Here is an 18,254-nt window from a genome sequence, read left to right as displayed (position 1 = left end):
AAAATCATATTTGATATAAAAAATATAAAACTGCTTTATGTTTTTGCGCTCTTTTGTAAGAATCTAAGTTCTATAACTAAATTACTTGACTTTCTACAATACTATTTTCAGCCACCATTACCTAAGATAAAGAAAGTCAAAAGGTATAGCAACAACATTGAAGAGGTTTGATACCATTAATGCCATTAAGGCAAAACTAAATCGGAATCTAGACTTAGTTAAAATGTCAACATTATTTCTCAAATTTCGTAACTCTGAAAACCATGGCGTTGTTTTTTTCTATGTTAAGGGGAATTTATCGTAAAAGAGAAAGCGATATCACGAGATCTTGGGTATCGAATGTATATATTTTATAAAACTAGTCCTAAAACGCAACCTCAAAATGTTGATTGGTCTATTTTATCGACCTCCATACACAACTGCTCCCAAAGATGTTCGCATTGAAGAATCGATCAACGTGGCTCCTAATACTTGTTTATTAGACATCATACTTGTTGGAGACTTTCAACTCAATGCTTCTCCTCAAATTGCTAATCCTAAACTTTAGAAATTGTGTCAACAGTATGGTTTCACTCTATGTATTGATAAACCGACTCATTTTACAGAAAGTCCATCGTCTAAAATTGACTTCCGATTTTATTGCACAAAGTCTGTTGTTGTTTTCTCCAATTTGTGTTTTACAATTGTGTCTTATCCTCGTTTAGTTAGGCTCTTCGGCCAAGGCAATTATGAATATTTCAGAATACATTTTGAAAATGATGGATCGATGGACCACTACGGAGATTAAAAGACTTATTCGTTAAAGAAAAATATTATACAGAGAAGTTAAACGACATAACCTAACTTCTTTTTTGAATAAGTTAAAGCATTAAGAAACACTATCATTTCAAAATCAGAAGAGGCTGAACTGCACACATTGATATTAGTCAGTTTTCACAATGACTCTTAGGATTGGTTTTCTACTGTCAAACAATTCACATATTCGAACTCAAGTGTACGTTCAATTCCTCCCCTACTCAAAGTTTCCATGGATTTTTGCAAAAATTGGCTCGTTCCAAGACAAAAATAAAAACGTTGTCGAAATGTTCAATCTGTGAGAGTGCAGCTTTAAACACCTCAGTGTGGTCAAAATCACGTTTTCGAAATAGTATCATTGACATTCTTAGCCAAACATGATGCCAATGTACTTATATAAGTACTATTAAATGAAGTCATTTCTATAATCAAAATCGTTGGTATACTTTTGTAATAAGCCATTTGTTTAATTTGCAAAAAAAACTTTCCTGGACCCATGGTAGAGCTTTTCAGTCTTAGCTCTTGTTTTAAGGCAAATACCGCGTAAAAATGATGCGAAATTAAACCCTGTTTGTTTGCATTATTAAAATGTACGCATGGTTTGTGGAATACAAATAATTCAAACGGTAATGATATTATTTTTTCCCAAGTAAATTAAGTCAAGCGGGCACTAAGGTGTCCGTATCTTCTTCTTGCCAAGCTGTTTCCGCCTGATTGTAAGTGAGATTGGTTGCGGACCACAGATGGTGTTATAGTTTGATATACACAGTAATCTAGTATGGTCGCTTCGGGCCTGAATACATTGTATATCTGAAATAACTCTTTGTTAAAATAGAAAAGTAATCAAAAGGACAAAACACCTTAAAGAGACATGAGCTCCATTAGTACAACAAAGCACATAAATAAAGCAAACGTCAATGGTGGTCACTGTTACTATGATTTCGCAGTTTTGCATAAAAGTGGTATGAAATCACGTAAATGTCTTGCCAAACACAAGCGAGGTGTGCACTAAGTGTTTTCAGATATCGAAATATATTTTTCCGCCAATGTTGGAGAGAGCTTCTATTGGCTATTCAGGGGAAAGTATGAATATTGGAAACTCGGAGTCTAGTTAGTTCAATGTACAGTCCCAGATTGTTCGCTAGAGTGGGAAGTGATGAAGTTTCATTCTGGAGTATTGGTAGCTGGCAATCAAAAGAGTACGTGCTTTTAATTGTAAAATCGCTATGGGGCTAGTATGCTGTTATGTAAATCTGTTTTATTCGAATGAATGCAAAACTATTGGATTAAACTAGGATACATTTCGAAGATATATATATTTCTGTTAAAATGCCATGAATATTATTTAACACTTTTTATCGTAAAGTTTTACTTACTACAAGCACATGAACAGATACAAAAAATGAAATGAACATTGTTGAGAAATCAACGACTCAGAGGAAAATACGTGAGCATGGTGTGTTTTGTATCCATTTCACTAGACAATAGGACTATGATGACACGCATGATGGTAAACATTTTTTTTTTTTCAATTCTATTAAAGACATGTTTACCAGGTTGTAAGTGATATATACATTGTTAAACGTTTAACTTTGTCGAAAGAATTGCAGGGAGTTTTTTGGTTCGGCCTCTGTAGCATCATAATGTTCCTGTCATTACTTTTATGATCTATAACATTATTTTTTGAAAAGAATATTCAATTTTACTTTTATGAAACAAAACGAGATATTTACATTTCTTGGCCAAAATGTGCGTTTAAACGCAAAATCTGGTAAATGCAAGTTTGCACTATTTGCAGAGATGGTATAAATCTCCCGGCCTCGTCTTGTTGATGTCATGCCACGCACAATTAATTTAACACCGACAGTATTTCGCGTTTTTCTGGGTTTGATACATAATGCTTGAAAAATAGATTTCTGTATAAATATTAAAAAAAAAACATGTTGATTTCATTTAAACAAGTTAAAGTCTCGCGCAATCTGTCGCTTAAATGACGTTTTAATCCCATGTTTAAAAGGTTTTTAACAATGGGCTTGTGGTATTCTTGAAACTGATATGCATATCAAAATGGATAACTAAGCTTTCACAATACAAGTTCAATAAAAAAAATTATTTTTTTTTTATTTGCTAAAGGCCACCGGCCCAAGACAACAAATTTTACATTAAATTAAAACTTTCCACACTGCTTACGCGGGTACAATAAAGGGATGAGTTTTAAACCGTACACTTGTATTTATCTTCATTTCAGTTTTTTATTAGAGTTAAAAACACAATTAAAATATATCATATATGTTATAATTTTAGTTGGAGGACGCAGAAAAAATCCGAAATTACTATGCTTTGATATCGCTTAGCGAAATATATAAGTATTTTGTTAAGAAAAAAAATCTAATTTAGTTTTCCATAACGTTTCAACCTAAACCACTGCCATTTTATTTAAAATATGGTTCTCATTGCTGTACAACATCTCCCCAAAAAACATAGGTGAATTTACCTCATGAGCAAATGGACATAAAACAGTGACTTCTCGTAAAAGTCAATGTCAGCTTTAAGGAAAGTGTTAATATATTGCCTGTTTGTCAAAATCTCACCCATCTGTAAAAGCAGCAACTATTGAAAGATTAGCTTCTATATTTGAAACGAGCGAGAGAAAATAAATATCGAGCGAAAAAAAAATAAGAAGAAGAAAGCAACAATTGTGATGATAAGAACATATGCCAGTAAAAATACTCATAAAATAAGTCTCCGGGATTGTGTACGCAGGATCTTCCACATAATAATTATTATAAACTTCCAAACACAATTTATTATGGAGTGCACTGGAATCGTAGTGGCACACTTTTTTGCCATATTAAATTGTGTGTTCAAGCAAAATTTGATTTTTTTTTTAAAAATTGTATTGAATTCAATTAACATCTTTTGTTTTTTGTACATTATTTGCCTGTTAAGTCCTGTTAGGTTTAATTGTTGTTGTTTTTTGTTTGTTTTTTTGGTCTAAAATAACAAGTTCACTTGATACTAATAGCGAGTACTATAATGACTAATATTTTTTGCTTTTGTTTAGTGTCAAAACCAATTATACTTTAAAGGTAAAAGCATATCAGAAGTTCACCAGATAGAATGCGAGTTTTATACATGTTCAATATTTATACTTCAACATATGATCTATCAATATTTGCTATATATATATTATTTTTTTTTTGTCAAAAACAATGGTTCGTATGAAGAATACTGAGTTTAATTTAAAAGAAATGTGCAGAAATCACGGTATTGCTACTTTGTGAGACCAAAGTAAATCGCAGTAAATCTTTTAGCATTCACCAATCATTTAATTTTCTTGCGTTTTCAGCTATTATACACACAGTTGTAATATTGTTTAAAGTAACTTATATTTTCAATAAATGAATTATTTAGTTAAATGTTAAGGTTATATCACTAAATATTTATGTTGTTTTACATGTTTATGTGTTGATTTTGAAAAAAGTGTCAATCTAAACGTTTTGATTGTTAACACCAAATCATGCGTTTAATACAATCATCATTAAAATGATAATTGATACACATATTGTATGCACTGGCCGAGTAATACATATTCTATTGTTGTATTTACAATGTAGGAATTTATAAGGGACCTGTATTAAGCTCAACTCAAGCGTTGAAAAGAAATATATAATACTATCCCTATAATATCCGAAACCCGAACAACATGGATACATTCCATGTCCAACAGAAGGAAATAGGTGTGCAGCCGTTAAATTCCGCGATAAAGTCATATATACTTATGCTATAAAAGTTAATATCGACAATATACTAACACTCTCATACGTCAAACAGACGAAAGACGTCAAGGGTATTACTAACCTTTTACATCAGAATGCTCATGATCGTAGATATCCTAAGATATTACATTATTTCCACATGTGCTCGGGATATGATGTCCTTTAATTACGTACTAGCATATAACCTCGATAAATGGCTTTCTGTCTAACAACAGCAAACTCCCAACGTCGATTTTAAAAGAACTTCCCAATGCTCCGTGTCACGTTTTTGTTTCTATTGAGAAATCACAATGACAAATTGCTTGTTCAGTCAGAGGTAGAAGACAATTCTTTGACGTTCTTTTATTGATAATCGTATTTTATTCAGCCATTATTTGGAAGGTCTTGAGAGAATTTTATAAAAGGCGAAGACAATACAGTTCGGGAAATCGATTGACAGCAGATGTCATGAAATTGATTGGTACAACCTTACTGAGTATTTGTTAATATAAATGTAATATCTGAACATTGTTTACAAAACAATCATTGACAGTGAACGAAAATATATTAATTAATTGTAGGAAACGTATTCAGAAAAAAACCTAAGACGTTAAAGTACATTGCTATATAACTCTTGAATTGGAACGCAGTGAAGTCTTCTTTATAAACTGTTTTATTATTCTTCATTATTTCATCCTCCGTTAATTGGATTTTGTCAATAGGAACTTGCTTTTTGGAATTTGTTCACAAAGACACATCTGTCTCAATGATGTCGTTGGTTGTATATTGGTTGTATTTCAAAAACTTTATTTGGATCTGTAAACAAAAATACCATATTGATATTTGGCAGTGATAGTAGTTTTTTTTTTACATTTGATTCTGGTTGTAAACTAGTTTTTGTTCCGATGTTAACCTTTCGACAAGCATCACGGTGTTCCCCTAAAAGATATATAATACAAATAATCAAGGTAGGGGTGTGAGATGAGATAAACCAATATACTGCGATACAGCCCTGTGGTGATACGTTTATATACTCCTAGTATACGCATTAATATTATATTGGAAATAGAATGAAAACAAAATATCGTTTTATCTCAAAATAGTTAGTTGATATCAAATTAAATCATAACGATAAAGTTTGGGATGATTTAGTGTAGCAAGTTTACATTAAGGCCCTTATTGACTATAAAACAATCTCATTTGCAACCTCATTTTAAAACGAAAATTGACACACACAGATATTATCTGACAGTAGGCAGATGGCAGACCTTTAAACAGCCTCGAAAGCTGAAGTTTTTAATGAATTAGCCTTATAATCAATGATCTGGAACTTCATTGGTTGAAAATGTAGGTTGTAATTGTCTATAGAGGATAAATACAAATTGAAAGTAACTCTTGGAGAAAATATGCACTGATTTTATTCGCCTTTGATTTTATTTTCTCCATTTGCGAAATCCTTTTTAAATTTAACTTGTTAAGTACAGGCCATTTTGCTTAATACTATTTGTTTACACTTTGGACTTTTCTTGTTTATCATGGATAGTGTCTACATGATTTAATTTACGAAATACATCATTAATGAAAAAAATATTATATGGCAAAATTTCGATTTAAAAAATAAAATCAAGTGGTTACGTAGTTGAAAACGTTCCAAAATGGTGACATTATCGTGAAATGTGTTTGTGGGAATTTGATTTTACATATTGTTGTCTACACCTTCAGTGAAAAGAGAGACATGTTTGCATTTTAATATACATCATTATGATTGTTTGAAATTGTTAGTTCTACACGTTTACCCATAACATAATAAAATAAAGGAAGAAAGAAAGAATACATATAAGAAGTCTTTTGTATTTATAAAATTGAATGTAAAATTTCATTGCTTTCATAAAAAAAATCAACGTCTTAATGAGTCTCACCATTAATGTCAGGATGCGCTTTAGGAAATAATACAAAATCCCTTAAACAAAGTGAGGAAACTCATTGACAGCATTCTCTGATAGTAACCATTATCCATCAATGTTTAAAAAAAACGCCCCCATATTAATCCTCTTCACACATTCAAGTTTGCGAATTTGATTGGAATTGAATTCTTTAATTTAAGTTCTCCTCTAACATTTTCTGTTTCCTTGATAACACAATCTGATTACTGTAACTGTCTAAACTAAAGATTGCTAAGATCGCAGATAATACGAAGCTGGCCAGATAATGTAATATACATATATACACACAATTAAAACCATGTTTATGCTTTTTGTGGCTAAAGTGACTCATTGTAATGGACTATTAGTCTTCGTTCACCAAGCTGGCAATTAGAGAACATATAAGGGGACCATTAAACAGAAACCTTATCAACACGTTGTAGTAATATACAATTCGGCAACGTCTTTGTAGAACTCAGCTTCAGATTTCTACGAGTTGGATATAGTTAATACTATACCATCTATATGAGTTGTTGCGTGTAGATTGAAGGCTTCGTACATTATAAAAGGAACACTTTCAGATGGCTGGATAAAAAAGGACTCTACCGACGAGTGGTAAATGAGAAAACAATCCAACATGATATGACAAAATAGTGTCAATTTGATGTTATTTCTTCAATCAACAATTGTGATGGAAACAAATAACGTTGAAGACTGTTCAGCATACTTCAGGATTGAAAAGCTGTTATATTAAATATAGTATATAACAGTTATAGATAATGTTTATTTCATCCCGTCAGGAAATACGATACATAAAGCCTTTGAATTAAATACAGATCATTATTGATAAAATTTGGCATTGTACATCTGCAATAATCACGTTCAAACACGTAACTCGTATATATCCGAGTGTTAAAATTGTGAATAGAAATCATTTATTATGGACCCTTCTGACCATTTGCATAGACTTAATATAGTTCATCTGGAGGAAAAAGCTGTTGCCTGGAACTAATGTAAAACGAAGATGTTCAAGATAGAATTGAATGTAAACTCACAATATATCAGAAATAATTACATTTTTGTTTACATCCAGTGTCTAATTTATCGATATAATCCACGAGGAATATTTTTGGATATTTTTATCAGAAGGCAAATCAAGATAAAGTGCAATATAAACAACAGCAGAAGAAACTGCTAATCAGTGTGTTTATGTTTTGTTTGCCAAAACCAAACCAGAGTAAATATACATCATATCCGTTATCTATTTGTGATTATTGTGATTAATTTCCCTCATTATTACTAACATGAATGCGCTAACTAAAGCATTAACCAAGTTTGTGGTTTTGAATGGTACGCTGACAAATACATCGAGTGATATCGATGAATTGGCGATAATTGAATCAGTGAATCAACAACAGTTTCAGTTCCAACTTCCGGCTATTATATACACTATCATATTAATGGTGATTGGAACTCCAGGAAATACCATTGTTTTATATGTGTATTTCTTTAAATGGAGAAAAAGCACGTCACGAATGTTCATCCTCTTCTAACATCTCTGGATTTGGTCAATTGCATTACTACTCTCCCAATGGAGATATTTATGATGAGATACTCGGTTATGTTAGACATACCCTGGCTGTGTAAGATATCTAGATTTTCAACCTACACCATGAATAGTTCATCTGCATCAATTTTGGTAGTGATTGCCGTTGACAGGTATCGACGTATTTGTAGACCACATGGTCCACAGTTCAGTGCGAAGGCTTCAAAGTATATAAGCATTTGCTGTATTGCGCTCGCATTGTGTTTGACATGGCCATCATTACTGTTTTATGGCACGCGTAGAGTCAAATTAGGAAACGTCGAAGGAAAGGCTTGTTTACTGGAGAATAAATTCGATGATTCCATATATCCCAATGTTTACTTCGTCGTAATGATGGCAAGCACCGTCGTTATATTTACGACATTGTCTGTGCTATATTACTTCGTCGGCATTCAAGTTTGTAGGCATAGAAGAATGAGATTGAAGAGAAAACGGGAACAAAAAGCTGCTCAGAACTTAGTGATACGTGAACCAACCGTGAGTAAGGACGACACCTTACTGCAAGATTCAGACTCAAAAGAAGTAAGGAAGAACACAACAGAGCAGTTAGAAAATCGTGACAGCGACGCTTATCAAACAGAAAACTTAACCAAACATCATTCGCAGAATCATATAGAGCTATTGTCACTACCTGCAGGAACATCCAATAACGATGTATCGGTAGTAACTTTAGACGAAAGTACGGTGAATAGTGATAGTGGTAGACTTACCGTCAGATCCACTCCAGAGGTGCAACGAAAATCTAAATGTGGTCAAGAAAAACAACGACCCAATAAAAATGGATTTACCAAGAGGAAAATGTGTCTGCGAGACTCTCTTTCTAAATCAACTGGCTCTCAGTGCATTCATTTACGTGTCCGCATAGGGCGTTCAACATTAATGTTGTTTCTTATCACTTTAGCGTACATTGTTAGTTTCCTACCGTTTTATGTAATAGCAATTATTCGCCAAACGGACAGTACTTTTGTATCACGAATGGACGGTGCTGGCTACATGGTTTACCATGTGTGTCTGAGGTCTTACTTGTTGTCTAGTGCGATAAATCCAATAATATACTCCTTCTGTAATTCTCAATTTAGAATATTCTGTTTTAATATGATAAAGAAACAAAAACATCTTAGCGGTAGAAGAAGCTTGTTATAACATTTGATGTACTATTTAGTTTGGAAGATTTATAAATAAAAAAGGCCATCTCGTTCTTAATGGAATAATCACAGTATCGATAAATCGCCATCTCGTTTTAATTGGAATATTCTATATCGACATAATTTACGTTATTCTTTAATTACAACAGATATATTATTAAACAAAATACTTTTTTCCCTTATTCTAGAATAAAGCCAACTTCAATTTTGAGGCAATATATTTTAAGTCGAAAGTTGAATATGCTTTTATATTCGAGGCGAAATTTATAATTTAGGTCAACTCAAATTGTAAGGCAGTAAAACACAAGATAAACATGCTTTTGTGTTTGTGTGGACAATTTATAGTCATTATTCTCAATGGTCGTACACCGTTATACCTTGTGTACTAAGAATAATAAAAAATCTGCAGATAACGAATTGATTGGTTTTTGCATTTTATGATTCTCGTTTTAAACGTTCAACAGTCATTTTGTTACGTTTTTGTTGTAACTTTGGATGTTTATTTACGGCTAACTTGAAATAAATGTTAAAATAACTTTGCTTATTTATGAATATTTAAACAGGCTCTTTAGGGCTTCTTCCTATAATCTTCATTGTATAATGAGTCAAGTCTCACTCTGGTTAATATTTCTTCGTAGCTGTAATTTGCTTACAAAAGAATAGCGAAGGCTGCGGCGAACTTTACGATGAAACAGGTTTAAAAGTATATCATTGCTCTACACTTATTGCATTATTGATATATTTCAATCATAACACAGTGGTAATACTCCTGGCAAGTGTTTTGCATTTTCTTTGGTTAGTTCAGGTCCGAGAATGAATCTTATCGACGAAGCATATTCTTTTCTTATATAAAGTAAATCGAGATTGATAAAGTTATGCACATTATGTAGAAATTGAAACACTATGATTTGTAAAATTTAAATACATATTTTTTAAAGGACATTATAAAAGATAGAGCACTTTTTTGTATTATCCGTAAAGTTGTCATATTCATGTGTAAGTTGCAGAAATAATTGTTTAAATGGTTCAACACTAGAAAAATAATCAATTGTTTCTATTGAAAACCAATGTCCATAAATTGTTTTGTGTTACTTTCAGGACATAGTCTGAGCTACTTCGTATATTCATACAGAACAACAGAAAGGCGACATGTTGTGCATTTGAATGTATGAACGGTCCTTATTGTCACAAATGGATATTTAAGTGCCCAGAGCAACATTTGGTAAAGATGACAATCCGGGTTGAACATTGTATTATTTGCTCAAAAATATAACTATCATGTTTTTTATACAAACAATTGCAAAAGAAATCCGATGCCATTTTTCAAACGATGCCATAATAGTTTTAGGTTAATATTCCTATGTAATAATATAATCTAACACGTTCAGTATGCAAATGAAATTAACACATACTAACTTACTGATTATCAAAAACACTAGTCGTTTTATTCAATAAATTATGAACATAGCATACAAAAGAATGGTTAATGCTTAATCATTCTATTTCAGGATTAAATATGTAGCGTGCAAATATCCTCAAATTAAAGACAAACTGCTGAAATAACCATTATCAATAAATAATCAATAAATCGATTGTATCGATCATGGGCAATTATGCACTTGATATACTCAGTTACTACAGGTTAATATACATGGCAGGGAAAGTTTTTTAGGCTAATATATTTCAAAGGGTAATTGCCAATATATTAGTTAATCTAGATATTGTACATGACTTTATAATACACATTCATCAAATTTCAAACGAACATACAACAGAAACATGAAATGACAAAAAACTGTTTTATTGTTATATTTCCTATATTTAATTGTATGTATTTTTTTTAGTTTTATGTTTGTCAAAATAAACATTATTCTTTGGCTCGAAGCCAATTAGCTTCTACTAACAAACTCATTAAATAAGTCACAATTGAAGATCGCCATATTTATTCACCAAGCTATATTTAAAGGATACATACGTCATTATAACATACAGAGGTAGTTCCCTTACTTAACGACAATATACTACAAGTAGTAAGGACTTAAAAGTTAACAATGATGACGTAAATAATTAATGTTGAATGTTGAAGGAAAGAGGAGCGCCGCATAGCAAACGCCTACACTAGCCTTTTATCTGTAGAAAAATGGTATTTTAAGACAATTTCAATTTCAAAAAAAATATTTACAAGTTGCAAGTGGTATCCCCATATTATGCATATGCATAAAATGTTTCGTATTCTACTTTCAATAGAGGTTATAGTGACTCAATTATGAGTTAACCTTCAAAATGCAAAGAATAATTCTTGATAACGTTCTCAAAAGGCATATTGAAATAGCGTAGGCTGTGCAGGCTATAACCTTTGAGATAAAACAACCAACCTTATTTTAATAATTCACGTACACATACCCTTTCTTCAATTTTGACGAAAATGTTTTAATTATCCCAAACGTACAAAAAACAATGGTAACCGATCCGAATAGTCCGAATACCTAGTTCATGAAGATAATTTACGATATCATTCGTTTACAATATCTGTCGGCTTATGTCAACGTTAAACTTTCAATAATTATGTAGCTCTTTAGGGTAAAAAAAAAACCTTTATTACATCAAAATTTATCAGAACAGTATTTTCAATCTTGTTGACAGTCGGAATCGTTCGTGTTGATTACGTCACCTTTGCGCATGCGTTTTTTTGGCTTCTCAACTTAACGTCTGTCTTTTCAATGTTAAGACAGACACAGCTATTGCATTCCATTGGGTTTTCCACTTTTAAGGAAATGGTGGTGATCAGGGTTAAACAAGCGTCGTTTTGGCAAAAATTGGAGAAAATAGCATGTTTAATATTATGTTAACTTGTTTTTAAAATGTATATTCAACAAACCTATTGTCATAGTCATAAATGACAATATACTGCTACATTTGATAAATGTAAGCGGTATATGCTACTCCAAAAAAGGCAAGGTATAATACATTTCTATATCAAGACCTGCCAACGGTGATGACAAAATATTTTTAAATTACTGAATGGAAGTTTAATGCAGTAGCCACATTTCACATGATTCAACCAGTAATAGGTAACTTAAAAACAAGGATTGGTATATTTTATTACGTAGTCGGGTCACAATATTAACTGTATTGGCTACTAGCTAAGCTTTTAAGAGGCGGTGGTGTAAAAAAACATGAATTTGTTGATTTAAAGTAGTATTGGATATTAGAAAGGTACTGAGTAAATATAAGGATTAGAACGTTAACATTCTCTGTATGCATTCGAGGATTATATTTACTGTAAAACGAAAGGCAATGGTTGGATGTAACATATTTACACAATAAACAATGGTGGTGACTTTGCTGAAATTAACATGTTTCTGATTTAGTGAATAATATACACAAATACACTGGCCAAAACCAAGGGAAATCGACAGGCTTTTCGAATTCGACTAGTGGCGCTTTGCAAACATTCCCTTACTTCCATTTTAAACATTAGAAAACCAACTTTACATTAATCTTTAAAAGAATTTAGAAAGAAATGTGGTTATTGTTAAGACGAATGAATTTGTCTTGCGTGCATGTTAATCAACATAAACAGTTTGAGACTAGAGAAAAGAGAGAGAGCGATAGACAGATAATTCATTCATGGCAGGCTTTTCTAGATAAAACATTTTTGTCGTCTTGTTATTGCGCTATAAATGTTTTGACGCAATAATTACACATTCTTCGACGGAGATCACGACCAATACCTTTCACTTAAGACTAGCCACAACTGCCATTATCAATTCGCCATAATTACATTATTATGGATTCTTTGACTTATCATAACTCTGGAAGATAAGTCTGCTTAGTGTAATGAAAAGGTATTACAGGTAATACATCAACACTTTCTCGAGTAACTAAAATTATACACAATTGCATAATGGTTGATGCGTAAGATACTGCTTTCTACCGTATTGCAAGAGGTAGCGTCCTGTTAGAATTAGTACATGGTATAAGGCAATCCGCTAGCAACGTTAGTGTACACGAAGAGTTCGGGCGTTTTCACTGAATATTTGAGATGAAACAATTATCGAGTACAATCGAAAAATCGTCACTGACAATGCTATGTAGTCGGCAATCGATAGTGGGTGTCCAAAATCGATGTCGCTAATGTTACTTCCGGTAAGTACGTTTTTTTGTGGTAAAAGTCGAGTAAAGTCAATGTTTTATATTCCGTCTAGTTGAGTTCAATTTAACATGGAAGGTCACTCTCCTATACAAATGCGGTGAATGTTAACACTTTAGCTTAAAAAACTCTCTCAAAATAAGTAATTGTTTTGTTTATATATTTCATAAAACCTTCTTTAATATCCAGTCTCTATCTAAGATAACTTACATGATGTGGTGTGCATCATTTTGCAATCGATGTGCAATTATTAAGTATGTGTTGTGTTCTCATATTTTTTTCGTTAAGTTATTAAAGGCAGAAAAAGATTTTGGAAATTTACTTTCTATTGCAAAATGCATGTCCATAGCATTACAGGTTCAACAATTTAAATGATCACGATGATACTAAGTATTTAAGAATGCATTCCTTACTTATATAATGTTCGTTTGATTATTTTCCGATAGTAAATCGAAATGCTTGGTCCGATTCTATTCGATTATCGATAGCAAATGGAGTCCGATTTTCAAACACTACCGTACTTAGAAAAAAATAGCTCAATGCAACTTAGAGTTGGCCTTGCAACACTACACGTGCTCATAGTCAATGAGTACATACAAGAAGGTATGGCCAAAATACAATAGAAATACTTTCGCTTGTCTGCCAGATTTGAACTGCAAATTTTGAAGATAAATTACATGTTTAACTTTGTTTGTCATGTTTCCCAACCAATATGAAAAAAAAATATATATCTTTTGATTTATCTAAATATATTTACATTGTACATATATATAAATAGAACTATGTATTTTTCGTGAATAAAAAACTGGTATGCTCTGTTCCGTTCTAGTTAGAGCTCTGCCTACAAATACCACTTTGATATGATAATTGTTGAACGAACGGAATCAGAGAAAGCGATATAAAACATTCGTTGCTAGGGTAAAATGCAAGGTAACATAATCATCAAGGGATATGTTTTAAGCTATCCAAAATCTGTGTAATAATGACTTCCTAACCTCACTAATTATTCTACGCAACTGTTGGCGTCAATGGTTTCTGTCGTACATTCATTACTGTGTTGTGTTAATACCAATGATGTGTATTTAATATAGATATTTTTGCGAAAAACTACAGAAACAAGCTCAGATGCAAAAGGTTTAAACATAAATACAGTTTAATGACACTGGGTAAACGCCAAAGACATCATACATAAAACAAAACAAAAAACATAAAAAAACCATGGTAGAACAGCACAAAACTCCACAAACAGCACAATGGTTTCAGTCGCATAATTATAATTACTCTGTTGCGTAAATATCAAGGAAGTGTTTTCAATATAGATCTTAATGTAAGACTCTTGTTGCTTGTAGACAGGGCCTTGAACATTCATTTGCAATTGTATAGTAGTTTACACGTCATATCGATAAAGAGAATAGTCGATGAGGAGAAAAATGTGAACGATTGATATGACAGTTGTGCGCCATTGGAGTTTCTTCGAATCTTACGGTCGGTATTGTTTAATAAAAATACATATCATATGCCAGTAATAATAATAAACTAAAATGAAAGCGTGAGAACAGTATTTAAAATCTCCATAATTTTCAAGTGACTTGTATTGATTTGAATGTGATTTACATATTGAAAAGAATAGTGTTACTAATATATAGAGTAAGGCATTTCCAATTAAAGCTTTGCAATTAAGTCTTTTAATACAATATTGTTCCTATTTATTGTAGTTTCAAAAGTAATGAGACTGTCTTTTTTTCAAATTGTCTTAGAGATGATGTCTGTTTTGACTCGAACGTTGAACCTACTTAAAGCATTATTGTTAAACCGTTAGCTGTTGGGATAGCGACACAATCAGTTATGCCTCCACTTGTGAATATCACGTCAAATTTTACTAAATACTTAACATTTACAATTAAAGAAAAATGAATTAATCATCTTTTGCCATAAACAATTTAACATATTCAACAAATTAGACCAATACAAAAGACCATACCCTTAACATTTAATGTTGAAGAACCCTTTGTCTAGCAACTGTATTGAATAAACAAAAACAAAAGAAAAACTATAGATTTCACACAAACATAAAGATCCAATCTGGTTCAATTTTATTTTGCATTTTAAAAGTTTTATTAATGAACAAACCTTCAATATAAGCCGCAAAGCAGCATGTCTCAAGCGTTCCAAATTCCGGATATAATTAAGATGATAGTTGATGTTTAGATGAATATTATTTATTTTACAAAAAATGTGAGACAAGTTAATATAACAACATTATGCTTATTTTTTGTTGGCAATATGTAACGCGTGAGTGTAGCCCTGTGTTTTCGGGAAACCTGAGGAAACCCGCATGTCCGGCTTGGTGACTAATAACCAAACTGACATGCACTCAGGCCGGGAATCCTTTCTCGGTTGACTAGGGGAGAAGCGAGAGCCCTAACGTGGATATTTGATGCAATGGTTAACCTTTACTCCACCCATTACCCGAGTTATTGCAATCATGTTTTGGTTTGTAGAATTTGTTTTCTAAAATCTTGATTAATTATTAGTGAATACAGCTGCGATATTTCTGCAATCAAATGTTTGCAATACAAGAGCGCTGTCTAGTGTTTGCCGACGTGATATGAGCATTAATTAATGAAAGTAAACAAAGAAAACGTTTTCCAATATGAATGAAGTATTTGGTCTTATTAATGGGTAAAAGCTTTCACTGTAGTAGTAACAATAATTGGGTCTGGATTGTTAAAGAAGACACATGATTTTCACATTGAATAATGTATTGGAAACAGACCACCCATATATATATCTCAAGGCTATAAGCAACATGTCAACATGATACATCAGAACAACAACTACGGAATAAGTACACATATCAGTATTTAGAGAGAATAGTTCAAAGTAAGTCAATAAAAATTATAATAGAAATAAATTGCCTTACTTGATAGTCCCAAAACCACAATTCAAAAGCTCAAAGTTTTCGCACTGTATGACACATCTTTCCGGGTTCAGCTGGAGAGAGGTTGCAGAACACACAAGTCTGATTTGTTTTTCTTGAATACGTCGTTAAGATAGCTGAGCTTTATAAACATTTTAATTTTAGTATGGAATTTAGGATAGTATGAGGCAAATTATTAATGTGAGAATCAAATATTCTGACTGATTTCCAGTCTGGTTTTAGAACTTAAGATTCAAATATTAACCAATTTAGCTTCTATGTTATGCATATCGTTAGGATCTTGATAATAGGAAGAAAGTTCAAGTTGTTCTCTGCGATATTTGCAAAGCAATCCGCCGAGTTTGCTATGGAGACCTTCTGTCTAAATTACATGCTATTGGTGTACGTGGAAATATGATTATTTTGCTAAGTAGCTGCCTACATGAAGGAAAAACAACGGGTAACACATCAGGATTCGACTTTTTCAATTCGTCCTATAAAATCACGTACTGTATCGCTTTGAGGTTTGGACATATAATTATGTTATTAAGTGTGGAATTATTATATTTGAATCGATGAATACTGGGCTTGTGTCTGTTAATTTTATCAGTTTGTTTTTATTTCGAAGAATATCGTAACTCTACTAAACAAACAGCACACACTGGAAGCTCGAATATGTATTTTACTAGGCTATTGTTTTTTTTCAATCTGCTTAGGCCACGTTTTTTAAATAGAATAGTTCAACATTATGTTATGACTTCATTCTTACCTTTAAAGCTGCACTCTCACAGATATAACACTTTCACAACTCCTTTATTTTTTGTCTTGGAAAGAGCATACGTTTGCGTAGATGTTAAGTGGTCATGAAAAGTTTTATTCTCTGGTCTGTTCTTTGCAATAAACAAGTGTGCTATACACATTCGTTTTAAGATTGTTTTGAAGAACTCCCTCAAAATCGTTTCATATTTAAAGCTTCTATTTTTGCTATCGTTTTCATATGTATTTTTAAATACATTGTTCATTGTGAACTTAATATGTTTACATAACATCTGATTTCTTCCAGAATTTACAAACACATGTTCAGTACTCTTAGCTATTGTATGTGATTATCATGGACATACAATTCCAATGAAAACAAATCTATACATTAAATGCACACTTTTATTAACGACGTTAATGAAGTTATTTAAATTTATATGTAGTCGGTGTGTATTGAATTGTGCTGTAATGCGCTCTTGTTCAGTGTTTGTTTTTACTCGAAATATCACGTCAAATGTAACGGTCACCGCTTATTCCACCCATTACCCGGAGTATTGAAATTATGTGTTGGTTTGTATAATTTGTTTTGTACCATTTTGTTAATATAATAGTGAATACCGCTGCAATAGTTCTGCAATCTAATATTCGCACGACAAGAGCACTGTCTGGTGTTTACCGATGCGATATGAGCATTAATTAATGAAAGTAAACAAAGAAAACGTTTTCCAATATGATAGAAGTATTTTGTTCTTATCAAGACCTAATCTATGTAATTTGTCACTGTAGTTGATTTTTTACGTTTCAGTAGTGGGTCTGAATTATTAACGAAGACACATGATTTTCACATTAAAAATGTATTGGAAACAACACAACTATAATTTGTTCGAATGTTTAAGTGATAAAGCCTAAACAATACAGTGACGAAAATATGTTTAAAATCCTAAGGCACTAGGCAACATGTCGACATGATTCACCAAAACAAAAACTGCGGGAAAAGTACACATATCGGTATTTAGAGAGAATAGTTCAGAGACGTCAATGAAAAACTAGAATAGAAAGATGCCTTACTTGATAGTTTCAAAAAACACTATTCAAAGGCTTTAAATGTCTGACATCTATCCAGGTATGTTCAACAAAAGAGAGGAAGCGCACAGGCCCGATTTGTAGTTCGTTATACACATCTTAATTTTAGTATG

General features: G+C 32.1%; 1 protein-coding gene and 1 pseudogene across 1 annotated transcript in view; both read left to right on the top strand.

Moving 5' to 3' along the window:
• Positions 1–1,952: 1,952 nt before the first annotated feature.
• Positions 1,953–18,254, top strand: part of LOC128209959 (muscarinic acetylcholine receptor M2-like) — a 48,413-nt gene continuing 32,111 nt past the window's right edge. The window contains exon 1 of the mRNA XM_052914237.1: positions 1,953–1,994. The gene's annotated coding sequence lies outside the window, so the exon portion shown is untranslated. The remainder of the gene's footprint in view (positions 1,995–18,254) is intronic.
• LOC128209960 (nematocin receptor 2-like) lies at positions 6,840–9,413 on the top strand (annotated as a pseudogene).

The sequence above is a fragment of the Mya arenaria genome, chromosome 11 (assembly GCF_026914265.1).
Source record: "Mya arenaria isolate MELC-2E11 chromosome 11, ASM2691426v1".
NCBI lineage: Eukaryota > Metazoa > Mollusca > Bivalvia > Myida > Myidae > Mya > Mya arenaria.
This window is presented reverse-complemented; position numbering and strand designations above follow the sequence as displayed.